This window comes from Cornus florida, unplaced genomic scaffold, assembly GCF_030987335.1.
Source record: "Cornus florida cultivar Cherokee Brave unplaced genomic scaffold, ASM3098733v1 CherokeeBrave_3.0.0_Hap2_Chr09, whole genome shotgun sequence".
Lineage (NCBI taxonomy): Eukaryota > Viridiplantae > Streptophyta > Magnoliopsida > Cornales > Cornaceae > Cornus > Cornus florida.
In genome coordinates, this window is record NW_026775579.1 from 45815713 (window position 1) to 45831158 (window position 15446).

Below are 15446 nucleotides of genomic sequence, written 5' to 3' on the forward strand. Positions count from 1 at the left end.
CCATTAGGCATGCCTAGGCCATACATTCATCAACCTCCTCAACAACAAGGCCAAATTCCAATGGGAATTCCAAGGCCAATGTATACACCACAAACCCCCATCATTAATCAAGCTCAATATAACCAAGGTGTCCATGTTGCACCTCAAGTTGCTAATCCACCACTCGCATTGAGAGATCACTATGTGCCTAATGAGTATAATGCACCCACATGTATTCAATTGCCACCATTTAGAGCACACCATTATGAGATTAAAGCACAAACTGTCCAAATGCTACCTAACTTTCATGGACTTCCTAGTGAAGAACCTTACAAGCATTTGGATGAGTTTCTTGAAGTTTGTTCTACCGTTCGATACACGGACATGCCGGAAGAAGTTTTAAGGCTGAAACTTTTTCCATTCACCCTTAAAGATAAGGCGAAGTATTGGTTTAACAACCTTAGGCCTTTTTCTATAACTTCTTGGGCAGAAATGCAACAAGAATTTTTGAAAAAGTACTATCCGGTTTCGAAGACCAATGCTATGAGAACCGCCATTAGAGAATTCACACATGGGGAGGGAGAAACTTTCCATGAGGCATGGGAACGCTTCAATGAATTGCTTAGGAAGTGTCCTCACCATGACATGCCTAAATGGCAATTGGTCCAATTCTTCTTTGAAAGCTTATCGGACAATTATAAAGGCATGGTTGATGCTTCAATGGGAGGTTCTTATATAGACCGGCAAGAGGAAGACGTGTGGCGTCTTTATGAGAGCATGAGTGAAAACTCTTTGCATAGAACATTGTCATCTAGGAATGGTAGAAATTCTCAAGGTAGGAAGAGTGTTGGCTTGCATCAAGTTGACCACTCAAATGATATAACCGCCGAGATGAAGTCTTTATCTCAAAAGTTTGATCAATTGATCAATCAAAACTTAGCGAATCAAGTGTCTTCCTTTCCTAACCATTCTCCTAGAGCTCAAAATGAATCATGTATGACTTGTTCTAGTGTTCTTCATTCTACTTCTAATTGTCCTCATGGACAAATTCAAAATGAACCCATTGAGCAAGTTAATGCAACATTTGTGAACCAAGGGAACAATCCTTATGGTAACCATTACAATCCCGGTTGGAGGAATCATCCTAATTTTTCTTGGAAAAACCAAGGGGAGGGCTTGAACTCTTCCCAAGGCGGTTTTCAAGGGAAATACATTCCACCTCCACTTCAAAACCAAGGATCCCAAGGTTCAAGACCATATAACTCACAAGGAAATCAATTTGCTAATTCTCATTTTCCTAACCAATCATATTCTCAAGGAAATTCTAGAGGTTCCGCTTTTGAGGAAAAGGTTTTAAATGCTTTGGGCACTCTAGAAGCAAAAACTCAATTGTTGCATTCTCATTCTCAATCAATTGCCAAGCTAGAAACCCAAGTAGGGCAAATAGCTGAAACACTTAATGCTAGAGAGAAGGGAAAGATGCACATGAATGCCCCAATCAAACAACAATGTGTTGTAGAAACCAAATCCTCATTGGAAGGGCATAATGTTGAGCATGTCAATGCGGTAACAACCTTGAGAAGTGGTAGGGTAGTAGACAATCAAGTTAGAATGCCTAATGAAGAGAGTGAACCGGTACAACCTTAAGTTGTCACCCGTCCCGTTCCACACACTATTCCTCCTTCATTGCATGTACATGATCTTGAGAATGAGAAGCCCTTAAATTATGAGTTGAAAGATGATTTCCAAAGAGATTCATTGAAAACAGTGTTGAAAAATGTGTTTGAGAAAAGTTCTTTGAAAAATGTTATTCATGATTCTTCTTTGAAAAGTGATTTGAAATCCAATGAATCGAACAAGTCCAATGCTGAAAATTCTTTGAAAGAAAATGCTGAAATAGTTTTTGAAAAAGCTCCATTTCCGGACGCCTTGAAAGGGTCCATTTCAAAAGAAAGGCAAAAGACCAAGAACAATGAGATAATGGATATGTTTAGGCAAGTCACAGTTAATCTTCCACTTTTGGATGCAATTAAGCAAATTCCGGCTTATGCCAAATTCTTGAAGGACTTATGCACCCAAAAGCGGAAGAACAAGAGCCAAACATAAAAAAGGTGGTCTTAACCGAACAAGTGAGTTCCATTCTACAACACAACACTTTGCCAAAGTTTAAGGACCCCGGTGCACCTACAACATCTTGTGTCATTGGTGAACATGTCATCAACCGGGCACTTCTTGACTTAGGGGCTAGTGTTAACCTTCTTCCCTATTCGGTTTATGTCAAATTAGGCCTAAGTGAATTGAAACCGACGTCGGTGGTTTTACAACTTGCCGACCGATCCATTAAGAAGCCTAGGGGGATAATTGAGGATGTGTTGATTAAGATTGATAAGTTCTTCTTCCCAGTTGACTTTGTCGTCATTGACATGGAACCGGTGCCCAATCCAAAGAACCAAATTCTGGTTATCCTTGGCCGTCCTTTCTTGGCAACCTCAAATGCCAACATAAATTGTAGGACGGGGATAATGAAGATTTCTTTTGGGCACATGAGAGTGAAGTTGAACATCTTTAACCCCACACCCAATCCATTTGACAAATATGAGGAAGAGGTTAATGTGGCAGAGGAATATCATGATCTTGCTTGTGAAAGGAATGAGCTTTTGTGTATGAACAATGTTTCAAAGCCTTCATCTTCATCTTCAGCATTGCATGCAAGAAAAGTGATTTCGAACTCTTGTTGTGAAAGGGCGTGGAACCCAAGGAAAGTTTTGACAAGGAACTCAAGACGTCTTTTGAGTTTACCCCAACAAGTTCTTCTAAGAACCATTTGTTGGGAGTGACTCGAAACATCTCTCATCCCAAAAAGAAGGGGATGCATTGCAAGATCTTTGATCTGGGTTAAAAGAACCCTAGGTCTTGCTAGAGAAGTTAAAGACTAGCACCGAAATTCGTAGGATGTCAAAACCCTATTCCTCCCTCATTTCTATCTTGCATTTTGATTCTTGCGAAGTCTAGATACTATTTTTATGGTTCACATACATTGGAAGGAACTGAGTAAGGGATTGCATGAGCATTCAAGTCATTTTGAACATTTAGGCATAATTTCGATCGATCCAAGTTTTGGTTCGATCGATCGAACTTTGGTTCGATCGATCCAACTATGGACTCGATCGATCCAGATCTCATTTTGCACCCAACACTTAGAAAATTTTTGGACCTGCATCCAAATTCCAAAATGCATGCTCTCGGGATCTCCAAATTTTCAAAAGTTCGATCGATCGTAAACCATTTCGATCGATCGAACTACCTTTCGATCGATCCAACATGTGGTTCGATCGATCATGAGTCCCAACACTTAGAAAAATTTTGGACCTGCATCCAAATTCCAAAATGCATGCTCTCGAGACTTTTCAAAATTTTTCATGTTCGATCGATCGAATTCCAAGTTCGATCGATCCAAGGTTCCAACACGTGTCAACTCTTGAACCCTTAAACTTGTACATTCTTTATCCTCTTCGATCGATCGAAATCTTTCTTTGATCGATCGAAATTTGCATCTCATTAATTTAATTTCCTTTGATTTTTTTTCAAAAAAAAAAAAAAAATTCAAAATTTCAACAAAATGCCATTAAGAGTGGAGACCTAAGTTCGATCGATCGAACTCTGCATATCGTGTTTTTAAAATATAACTGAGTTGGATCGATCACTTTGGATCGATCCAACTTCAGAAGGAAACCAAACCCTAGTCTCCCTCTTCTCTCAATCTCATCCTAATCCGGCAAAAACCCAATTCCTAATCATCTTCCCCATCTCCGGTGAGCAAATTCTGGCCAACTCAAGTCTCATTTTCCCCGCAACTTCACACCTTTCTCTCATTTCATCTCTCTCGGTTTAGAGGTAAACCGAATGCAATTTTCTTGATTCCAAGCTTAAATTAATGCATGTTATTGATTTTTTATGTCGAATCATGTTATAAATGTGTAAATCGTCCATTATTGAAGCTTGAATTTCCTGTTACATGATATACATATACATATCCATTCGGCCGAACCAAATTGGGGATTGTGATGTGATTTGTGGAATTTGGGGAGTGTTTGGGTGTTGAGGATTGGATGTTTGGTGTGTAGATGGGCCCACAAACACGTTTGTGTGGGCCTCGTGCTCTAGATCTCACAGATCTGTGACTTTTCAGATTCGGCATTCACACAGTTCGATCGATCGAACTTGTTCTTCGATCGATCGAAGTAGTGAACTTCATTTCACTACCTTCGATCGATCCAATCTTGTGCACTTTCATGCTTCGATCGATCCAAGTGTTGGATTGATCCAATTCACTTCGATCGATCCAACTTTTGAACATTTTGCACTTCGATCGATCGAAAATTTCTGTGATCGATCGAACTTAAAGTTCGATCAATCGAACTTTCAAAGATCACACATACACACTCCATTCATCTTATGTCGTCTTTATGCTATCTTTATATGCACAATGCCTGTGATATTCCACATTGGATGCATTTCATACCTACATTGCTTAGCATGACTCACATTTCATTATTATCATAGATTCATGTCATCCATATTTTGTCTATCTTATTTGACATACATGTTCTATTATGCACTTAAATTCTTATATCTGGCACTGACTTATATTCAAATTTTCTTGACTTTTTGTAGATCATGCCTCCGCTGTACAAGAGTACAGCCAGGAGATCTTCGGGGCCACAGCGACCCCGCAGACATATACGGCCTAGGATAGAGATGCTTGCAGAGCCATCTCATGCTCAGGAGGAGCCCGCACAGGCTACTTCCCCTCAGTCCCCATCCCACGAGGCTGAGGAGGGAGCTGACCACATTCCATCTACATCCCAGGCTCCTCCAGCCTTCACACCATCACCTTCTCCTGTGCGCCATCAGGCAGATGCAGCCGCCATGCCATCACCGCAGCCACCTCTACCGGCTCAGTGCCGTGACCAGTTGCTGCTGAGATATGCAGCTATGACCGTGGCTCAGGAGTCGTACTTCGATACTGAGTACTTCTCTGAGTCTATCCTGACCCGATCTGGCTATCAGGATATCATGCAGCGGGGCCTCTCAGCCATCTTTGCCCCAGTCACCGGCCTTGTATACCCGCGACTGGTGCGGTTATTCTTTCAGCATCTCCGGCCCTCGCCACGATCTACCACGGAGATGATCACTACACTGGACGGCCACGAGATTGTCATCACAGTTGACACTCTGGCCCGTGCTTGCTGGTGCCCACACCGGTGTCCACCTGAGCTTGCAGAGACATACCCGAGGCTGCATAGGCCTTCATTTTCTGACATGGCTGTCTCCTTGACAGGCCATCATGCCGGTGGTCAGACATTCGCCACCAGGACCTTCTTGCCTGACGACCTCTGGTTCATCGACACAGTTCTCTTCCAGAATATTTACATGGCGGGCCACAAGATCCAGAGGCGTCATGACTACTTGACAACTCTTTACGCTTTTTACACGGGCTGCTGGGTATCTATCCCAGTCCTCATCTGGAGTGTGATGAGGTTGCTGTATGATTCTTTCATTTCTAGGAAAGACCCTTAGCGGTCCAAGGTCCTGCCCTTCGGACACCTCATCACGCAGATCCTTCTTGACCAGCACTACAGAGTGCCCCCAGATGAGGAGCCTCTTGCACGGTCCAGCTTCTATAGGAGGAACGACTGGAATAAAAGCTACAATGCTCTTATTCGGAGTCTTCAGGAGCCAGCTGTAGAGGCAGCAGCTGAACTAGAGGAGGAGGAGGCAGCCCAGGCACAGCCGGCACCTCCAACAGCAGCAGATATCGCAACGGACGACGCACCAGTCGGTCTGGCTACTGATCGCATGGACATTGACCTGGAGCGACCTGCGGAGGAGTATGCCGATGCTGCAGATGATGCTGATGCCGATGATACCAGTGATCGAGCCGCTGCTCAGGAGCGAGTTCGGGAGTCTTCTTCAGAGGCATCTCTGCCTGAGTCTCCAGTTCCCACTCCCGGATTCGGAGCAAGCTTACAGGCACTGGAGGAGGACGTAGCAGCCATGCGAGCTGACATCACTGCCCATCGAGCTGAGTTCACCTCTTTCAGGGCGGATGTCATGGCTTGCTTTGCCGATCTCTTCAGCCGACTCCCTACACCTGCACCCGCACCTGCACCTCCAGCCACTGCAGATCTTCACGATCAGGCCTCCTGAGACTCCACTTCCAGTTGTTTTATGCTTTTATTTCTTTTATTCTGGATCTGTATTATACTGTCACTGTTACTGTATTATACTTTGCGGCCGGTCTGTCGGCTTTATTATTTTATTGATGTACCTACACTTTATATTCTCTATATATTGCTTTTTTATTATGGATGTCTCTTAGTATCTTATATTTGTATATTTGACTCCATCAGGTACACCACAGTGACTTCAGTGAGAGAGTGCTGCCCAATTTTTCAGGACCACTCTTACACCTCTCTTCTATTCTCTATTTATCCCATTTTACACTTGCATGTCCACTGTGCACTGATTATCCTATCTTGTTATCTAATGAGTTTATCCAAGTGCAAACTTTTCAGGACCACAGTTTATCCCAAGTTTGGGGGGGGGGGGGGGGGGAGGGGGCTATGCCACCCACTTTGGATACTTCTATCCCGATCATTCATGTCTAAAGCACTGGTATACTCTTTCCTTTGTTCTTTTCACACATTGAGGACAATGTGCAGTTTAAGTTTGGGGGTATTGGTGTATTTTTCAGTGTTACTTTAAAATTCAAATTTTGAGCATGTCTTGTGTATTTGAGGGATATTTCTATACTTGGTCCATTTCTAGCTATGATTTTGATCTTTTGAGGACTATATTGCTTAAAATTTAAAAATTGTTTGACTTAAGAGTCCAATACTCCTTGTATGCCTTGAGGATGCCATTTAGGAGTAAATTTTTCAAAAGATTGATATCTTGCTTGCATTTGTGGTCCACATCATCCTGAATTTGTGATTATTTTGAGATTCATTCTAGGATTCTACACTAGCACCGGCGCACGCTAGCATTCAATTGTGGGGTACATGCTTTGTTGATTATTGAATTGGTTATATCCCAATTGGGCTAGTAGTGCATTGAAAGCTTTCATTCTTGATAAAGGTGGATAACAACCCCTTTTCATTGAGTAGCCGGGATTCTTGCCTCATTAAGCAGTGAACTTCTCGCGCCGAAAAGTGGAAGGCCCAAACTCTAGGTTAATAATTGATTATTTCAAAAAAAAAATAAATAAATAAATAAAAGTTGTAAAAGTAATAAAAGTGAGGACTTCTCCCAAAAGGTGAGAAGTAGGAAATGATTAGATGGTTGTTGTCTTCATTTGTAGCCTAGTTGATTTGAGTTTGTAAGTCCGTTGGGGTGTCTTAACACCTAATGCCCTAAAGCCATCTGGTTTGGGAGTCATTGACCTAAAGCTCGCTACATGAATCTTCTAGAAAGCTTAAGAGATCAACACATTGCACAATACTTCCATCTTTGATCCTCAATAAAAAAAAGAAAAAAATAGAGTGAAAAGAATAAGCGCACCTAGAAGAATAAAGCTTTAATAAAAGGTCCACTCTCTTATCTTGATGATCGGTACTAGATTTGTGTGCTAGTTTGAGGGTAAGGATGTGATTACTTCTCTAGTTGGCTAAGATAGCAGTACACTTGATGCTGAACCTCTCACATGGATTCTAGACTTGTTTCGATTTTCATGATCATTTTCTTGATATGTGGAGGACCATACTTGCTTGCTTGATATTGAAATTTTAGGAGATTGCTTAGAAACGGTTGAAAAATTGCATACTTGAGGTAGTTTTCTCCCAATGCTTGTTTGCAATATTGGTGCCTCTTTTGCAAGAATGAGCTTAATGTTTGTGGGTATCATTTCTGGAAACCCTCACGAGACTTCACTCGTCCACTAGAGGTAACCTAGGGGTTTAAAAGGCTTGTTGCATATGCTAAATGCAATCGTGTTCCCTGTGAAAATGGTGTTATCATTTTACTTGTTTAGTTGTTCATTTCATTCTTTTACTTCTTAGTTCATTGCTAGGGACTAGCAATATTTAAGTTTGGGGGTGTGATAAGCATCGAAAAGTGCGCATTTAAACTCGTTAAGCTTAAGCATTCTAGTACCTTTATCTATATTACTTTGCCATTTTAGACTTATTACGTGTTATTTATATTTTCAGGCACTAATCCAAATTTCAGCTAACTCAGCCAAATAAGAGCTTAATTGAAGCAATCCAGAGATAAACCAAAAGAGGGAGCAAAGTGGAGAAAGAAAGGAGCAAAAAGGAATCAAAGTTGTGCAACTGAAAAGTTCAATCGATCCAACTTAGAGTTCTATCGATCGAACATCTATGATCGATCACAGTACTTCTCGATAGATCCAACCTTTGCCTTTGCTGAAATTCCAAGTTCGATCGATCGAACCCTATTTTGTCCTATTCAAATGATTGATCTTATCCACAGTTGTACGCCTACCAACCACTTTTGTCCTTTTCCCCATAAATATCTTCGAAATATCTCAGCCTTGTCCTTATCCGGAGGAGTCAAACCACTTCGATCCATCCAAGATGCAGTTCGATCAATCGAACCCATCTTTAATCGATCCAAGTTAAGGTTCGATCGATCAAACTTCCTCCAGCGAGAAAAAAGTTAAAGTCCAGCTCATTTATTCTGTCCTTCACCCAATCATTGGAGATTATGCCTTGCACGACCACAGCTCATCATAGGGTGTATTTGACCTACCTATATAAGGAATATGATACACTTTTTGGAGAGGAGTCTAAAGTCTCTTGTCACACATTGAAAATCATTTTTTGGAGGCTATTCTTGGAGAGGAAGAAGGGAGGAAGCTAGAACAACCATTGGAGGAGATCTTCACCAACAAGGAGCAGCCATGGAGTTAGCCCTTGAGGGTTGGATCATCACTACCATGAGTGGCTAGACATCTTCTTGGGGTTAGAGTTAGCCCCAAGCATGCTTTCTATACTCTAATCTTGTGTATTATTGAGTGATTAGTGTTGTATGATACATCTTGATATTCATGTATATATAAATCTTGATTATTTCATGGTTTGTATGGTTTAATGCTTCCAATTGACTATTCTATTCTACCCATATGTCTATGTATGCTAGAGTAGGATATTCATGTGCTTATCTCTAGATTTAGTGTTTTTGATACATGTCTATGTGTATTGATGCTATAGATCTAGAGATTATCAAGATGATATGCTTAATGAATGCTATTTTGGTTCATTTGATGGTTTATGCCTATTCTTGATGGTTTGTGCCTCTTCCCTAGTCTAGATAGCTTTATTTTCATGCTAGTAGTGTAGATTTAGTGTAGTGGTAGTATAATGTTAGATGGGAGGACAATCTACTCTTGATGTTTGATGTTACATGCTTGTGAGTCCAAATGGCATATTCATCTAATATTGTGTTGCATGTGGATTGTGAGCTTAATAAAGGATTAATGACTTGTTTTGATCTATTGTGCTACCCCCATGTTGTCTAGACAATATATGCTCTATTATTTAGATATATTGTGCTCTTCACATGATGTTTAGACAATACTTACTTGATTTGTCATCCTTGCCAATTGAATCAACCTAATACACACACCCCCTTATCATATTGCAACACATCCATTACCCTCAATTGATCACTTGTTAGTAGTATAGAAAAGTATTGCTTGGTGGTGATCTCTACACCCCAAGACCTCTCTCTCTCTTGTTTACCTCATATTATTTTATTTAGTTGAATTTAATTTAGTATAATCAACCAATCAATCAACAATTTTGTGATCATTCGACCTACTAACCCTAATTACCATAGTTTCACAATTCAATACACCATCAAATCCCTTGGGACGATCCCTACTCGCCCTATCTATATTTTATATAGAGAAAGGTAGTAGTGGCTTTCTATAAATGTAAAACTTGGCCACCTCCTAAATTCACACACAACTCTTCAAGCTTGACTTGATATCGCGACCCTTGTAAAAGAGGACCCGGTCAATGGCCCAAAAAGCTTGATGCTCTAATTCAGCCGAAAGGTGACATGTTTTACCATAAACAATCTGGTATGGTGACATGCCAATTAGCGTTTTGAACGTAGCTCGGTAGGCCCAAAGCGCATCGTTCAGTTGTAATGACCAATCTTTGCTGTCCGGTTGAACCGTCTTTTCAAGAATATGCTTGATTTCCCGATTAGAAACATCCACTTAACTACTCGAATGAGGATGGTAAAGCGTGGCAACCTTATGACTGACAAAGTCTTTAAAGAGCACAGATCGAAGATAACCATTGCAGAAATGAGATCCTCCATCACTCAAGAGTGCTCGAGGTGTGCTAAACCGACTAAATATGTTCTTTTAAATTAGCTGGACCACTGCAATATGGTCATTGGTTATGGTTGCCTCAGCTTCTATCCATTTAGATACATAATCCACTGCTAGGAGAATGTAAAAATAACCATATGAAGATTGAAATGGTCCCATAAAATCTATTCCCCAAACATCAAAGATTTCAATAATTAAAATGGAGTTCAATGGCATCATGTCCCTTTTTAAACGTGGCCCCAAGCTTTTGATATCGCGAACAAGACTTGCAAAAATTGTAAGCATCCCTAAATAATGAAAGCCAATAAAATCCATTCTAAAGGACTTTAGATGAAGTCTTTTTGGAACTAAAATGTCCTCCACATTCAAGAGTGTGGCAGAATTTCAAGATGTTTTGGACTTTAGATTCAGGAATACATCTCCGAATTATTGGATCCGGACAATACTTGAACAATTCCGGGTCTTCCCAAAAGAAATTTTTGATTTGAGCGAAGAACCGGTCTTTCTCTTGCTTAGACAATTTTGATGGAATTTTTCCAATCACAAGATAGTTAACAATGTCAGCAAACTAAGGAAACGACTCATGAGAAATCTAGAACAGTTGCTTATCCGGAAAAGAGTCATGAATTAGATAAAAATCAAAAGTGTTCTCAATAAGAAGCCCAAAAAGATGGTCTACAACTACATTATCAGTTCCTTTCTTGTCCTTAATCTCGATGTTGAACTCTTGGAGTAAAAGTATCCAACGAATGAGACGAGGTTTGGTCTCTTTCTTCGCAAGTAGATGTCTTAACGCGACATGATCCATGAAAATGATGACCTTGGATCCAAGAAGATATGAACAGAATTTATCCAAGGCATAGACAACCGCTAACAATTCTTTCTCAATTGTTGTATAATTCATTTGAGCATCTGACAAACTCTTGTTAGTGTAGTAAATAGCATGAGGAGTTTTATCCACACGCTGGCCCAAAACAGCACCTAATGCATAGTCGGATGCATCACATATGATTTCAAAGGGTAGAGACCAATTAGGTGGTTTTATGATTGGGGCAAAAGAGAGTAGTGAACAGAGCTTTCTAAAATCTTCCAAACATGTTTCATCAAAGTTGAAATTAGTGTCATTTTCAAGAAGATGGCATAAAGGCCGAGATATCTTGTTAAAATCCTTAATGAAACGAAGATAAAAGCCAGCATAGCTAAGAAAAGATCAGATTTGTCTCACCAAAGAGGGAGGAGGAAGGCTATGAATTATTTTAACTTTTGCCTTACCAACCTCAATCCCTCTTTTGGAGATAATGTGTCCCAAGACAATCCCTTCTTGTACCATGAAGTGACTCTTTTCCCAACTTAAAATCAGATTGGTATCTTTGCATCTTTGTAGCACGAGTGATAGATTATAGAGACAAGACTAAAAAAAAATCTAAAGATAGAAAAATCATCCATGAATACCTCAAGAAATATTTCAACCATATCAGAAAATATAGACATTATGCATCTCTGAGAAGTGGGCGGCGCATTACATAACCCAAAGGGCATGCGACGATAAGCGAAAGTTCTAAAAGGACAAGTGAATGTAGTATTCTCATAATCTTGAGGATTTATAGCCACTTGGTTATAGCCAGAATAATCATCGAGAAAATAATAGTAACTTTGGCCAGCTAACCTTTCTAGGATTTGATAAATGAATGGAAGTGGAAAATGATCTTTCCTAGTTGCAAAGTTTAGTTTCCTGTAATCAATGCACACATGCCAACCACTTGTGGTACGTTGTGGCACAAGTTCTCCCCCTGAATTTTCAACAACGGTAAGGCTAGACTTCTTTGGAACAACTTAAGTAGGACTTACCCACTTACTATCCGAGATGGGGTAGATGATTCCCGCATCTAATAGCTTGATTACCTCTTTCATGACAACCTCCTTCATGTTAGGATTCAACCGACGCTGCACCTCTCGGGAAGGTCTAGTTTCTTCTTCCAAGAGAATGTAGTGCATGCAAATGGAATGGTCAATTCCTTTTAAATCAGCCACTGACCAACCAATAGCTTCTTTATGCTCTTGTAACACCACTAAAAAGCTGTTTTCTTGGTCTTGAGAAAGAGTCGATGCAATAATGACTAGAAGAGTTTTGTTTACACCAAGAAATACATACTTGAGATTAACCAGAAGCGGCTTTAACTCAAGTTGAGGTGGTGATTTCAATAAAGGGACAGAAGGAGTGCTGGAAATTAATGGAAGAGGTTCTTTTGGCATTTTCTAAGAAGGAAAGTCCGAGATTGCATTGGCTTCAAGCAAAGAATTGACTTTACAAATGGATTGATCAATGTCATAATTTTCAAAGTCAAAATGAGCCAAACAAGTTTCCAGAGGATCTTGACTTAAAATAAATGGAAGAGATTCTTCAACCAATGATGTCAAGAGAGAAACATTTATATTCCCCTTGAGGATGTTGAGAAGCACTAAAGATGTTAAGCTTCACCTTTATATTTCCAAAAGAAATATCCATCACCCCAGTTCGGCAATTAATTGAAGCATTAGTCTTACCTAAGAAAGGCTGACCACGGATCACATGAATATGTTTTATTAGATTATGTATTGGTTCAATATCTAGAACCACAAAGTCTACCGGGATGAAGAAATTGTCCACCTTGATGAGTACATCTTCAATGATACCACGAGGTTGCTTTACAGATCTATCCACAAGTTGTAAGGCAACCGAAGTGGATTTGAGTTCTCCTAACCTAAGTTGCAAGTATACTAAGTAAGGAATCAGATTTACACTTGATCCTAAGTCAAAGAGGGTCTAGTCTATCTCATTGTCTCCAATGACACACGAGATTGTCGGGGCACCCAGATCCTTAAACTTTGGAGGTGTATTATGCTGAATGATAGCACTTGCTTGGTAAGTTAACCTCACCTTCCTTGGAATATTGCTCTTAGAAATCTGTTTTTGAGTACACAAATCTTTAAGAAATTTTGTATAAGGTGGAATTTGGTAATGGCATCAAGGAGAAGAATGTTGATCTTTACTTGCTTAAAGACTCCAAACATGTCCTGAATTTTATCTCATTTTTTTCCAAAATGTGTGGACTCTATGTGGCATTGAGGAAAAGGAGCTTTAGGCTCATAAGATGTCTCAACATTTTGGATTGGCAGATTTGGAATTTCAAGACTAACTTTTAGATTTTTGAATGAAGAAATTAAATCCTTAGGAGTAAGAGTTTCAACTTTTCATTAACCTTGTTGTCCACAACTCTTCCACTCCGAAGTCTGTTGATTGCTTGAACTTGCTCAAGATTTGATCCACTTGGAGGAATGATCTTATCAATCATATATTGCCCTTTCGGGTTCACCACAAGTTGAGTTGGAAGTTTTCCTGTGTCCTTCTTGTGAAGCTGATTTATTAAATTAGCCAATTATCCCAGTTGAGTTTCAATATTAGCTATTGGTTGAGAATGAGTACTAACCAATTGCACAGTTGATTGCATACCACTAATGGCAGCCATTATCTGCTTGTTAGAGTTTACTAGCTTATCTAGTTAGGACTATTAAGAAGGAACATGATTCTGATTAGGAAAATTTGCATTATAGGAAGGAGGATGATAGCTTAAAAAAACTTGAAATGGTCGGTTCATGGACTTTGAATTAGATTGATTTGATTGCCTATGACTATGAAATGACGAATTTTGTGGGGCTTATTGCCTTCACAAGAAATTTGGATAATCTCTTTAACCTGGATTATATGTATTGGAACAAGGATTATTTCCAGGGCAAGAGAACATGGCATTAACCTGTTCTGGCATACCTTCAGAAAATTGCTCCGATGTGGGGCAATCTTCTGCATTATGAAAAGTACTTGTGCAACGTGCACACATAGCACTTGCTGAAGAATTCTGAGAAGATGAGAGATGTGGTGCCATAAGCTAAAAAACTTTGTGGGCTATGGCATCCACTTGAGAAGATTCTTCCCTAAGAGTCCGTGGTTGACACGGATTTAAGGGTTGAACCACATTAGATGTTGAAGCTTTACGAGAACTATGTTGCATAGAATTTTCACTTATATTCTCAAGTAGAGTCCATGCATCATCTGGATTTTTGGACATAAACATGCCCCCACACGAAGAATCAATTAATTGTCTATGTGGTTCTGCCAAACCATCATAGAAGGTTTGCACCAATTGCCACTTTGGAATTTGGTGGTGCGGACACTTCCTCATAAAATCTTAAAGTCTCTCCCACGCCTCATAGAATATTTCGCCATTAATTTGGGAAAAACTAAGAATGGAACGACGCATTTGATTGGTTTTACTCACAGGATAGTACTTTTTACGAAATTCCTGTTGCAATTCGACCTATGAAGTGATGGAATTAGCAACAATAGAGTTCAACCAATATTTTGTTCTATCTGTCAAAGAAAATGGGAAGAGAAGCATATGAAGTGCATCTTGGGGGAAATCCCTCATCTTAATGGTGGAGCAGATTTCCAAAAACTCATCAAGATGTTTATTGGGATCCTCATTATCAAACTTATAATATGTTGGAAGCATTTGAATTATGGAAGATTTGATCTCATAATGATGTGCCTTAACATTGGGCATGACAATGCATGATGGAGATATGTATGTAGAGGGTACAAAATGGTCCCTAAGAGTCATTGGTGCTAAATTTTCATTTTTAGAATTAAAATTTCTGAGATTATCATGTTAATTAGCCATTTTATCTACTTCAATTTCAAGTTCTCTTAAAATTTTAGGATCCCTAAGGTTCCTTCTTTGCTACCTAAGAGTTATTTCAAGTAAAGCAATATCAATTGGTTCCTCAAGATGCGGTAAAGAGGATGATCTACGACCTACCATCAACAACTAAACACAACAATCACAACAACCCTTCACCAATACGTCCATATACATTGATCCCTTTCTCCTTAATTCAACAATAATGAAAACAAAATAAATTAGCCATGACAAGGACCTATGCTCTGAATAAAACAAGAAATTTGCAATAGCCTCGACAAGGGCCAAACATAATTTAACTAGGAACTTCAAAAACTTATTCAAAGTCCTTAAGACTTCAAATATCTCAATTAAATCTCCTGGAAAGT

The 15446-nt window shown here is 39.6% G+C and overlaps 2 non-coding genes across 2 annotated transcripts; one reads left to right on the forward strand and one right to left on the reverse strand.

The window, feature by feature from the left end:
- Positions 1-517: 517 nt before the first annotated feature.
- LOC132275688 (small nucleolar RNA R71) lies at positions 518-626 on the reverse strand. Its single transcript, XR_009470705.1, has one exon. It is a non-coding gene; the product is annotated as a small nucleolar RNA R71 (small nucleolar RNA).
- A 13910-nt stretch (positions 627-14536) lies between these two features.
- On the forward strand, positions 14537-14642 carry LOC132275771 (small nucleolar RNA R71). Its single transcript, XR_009470733.1, has one exon. It is a non-coding gene; the product is annotated as a small nucleolar RNA R71 (small nucleolar RNA).
- Positions 14643-15446: the final 804 nt, after the last annotated feature.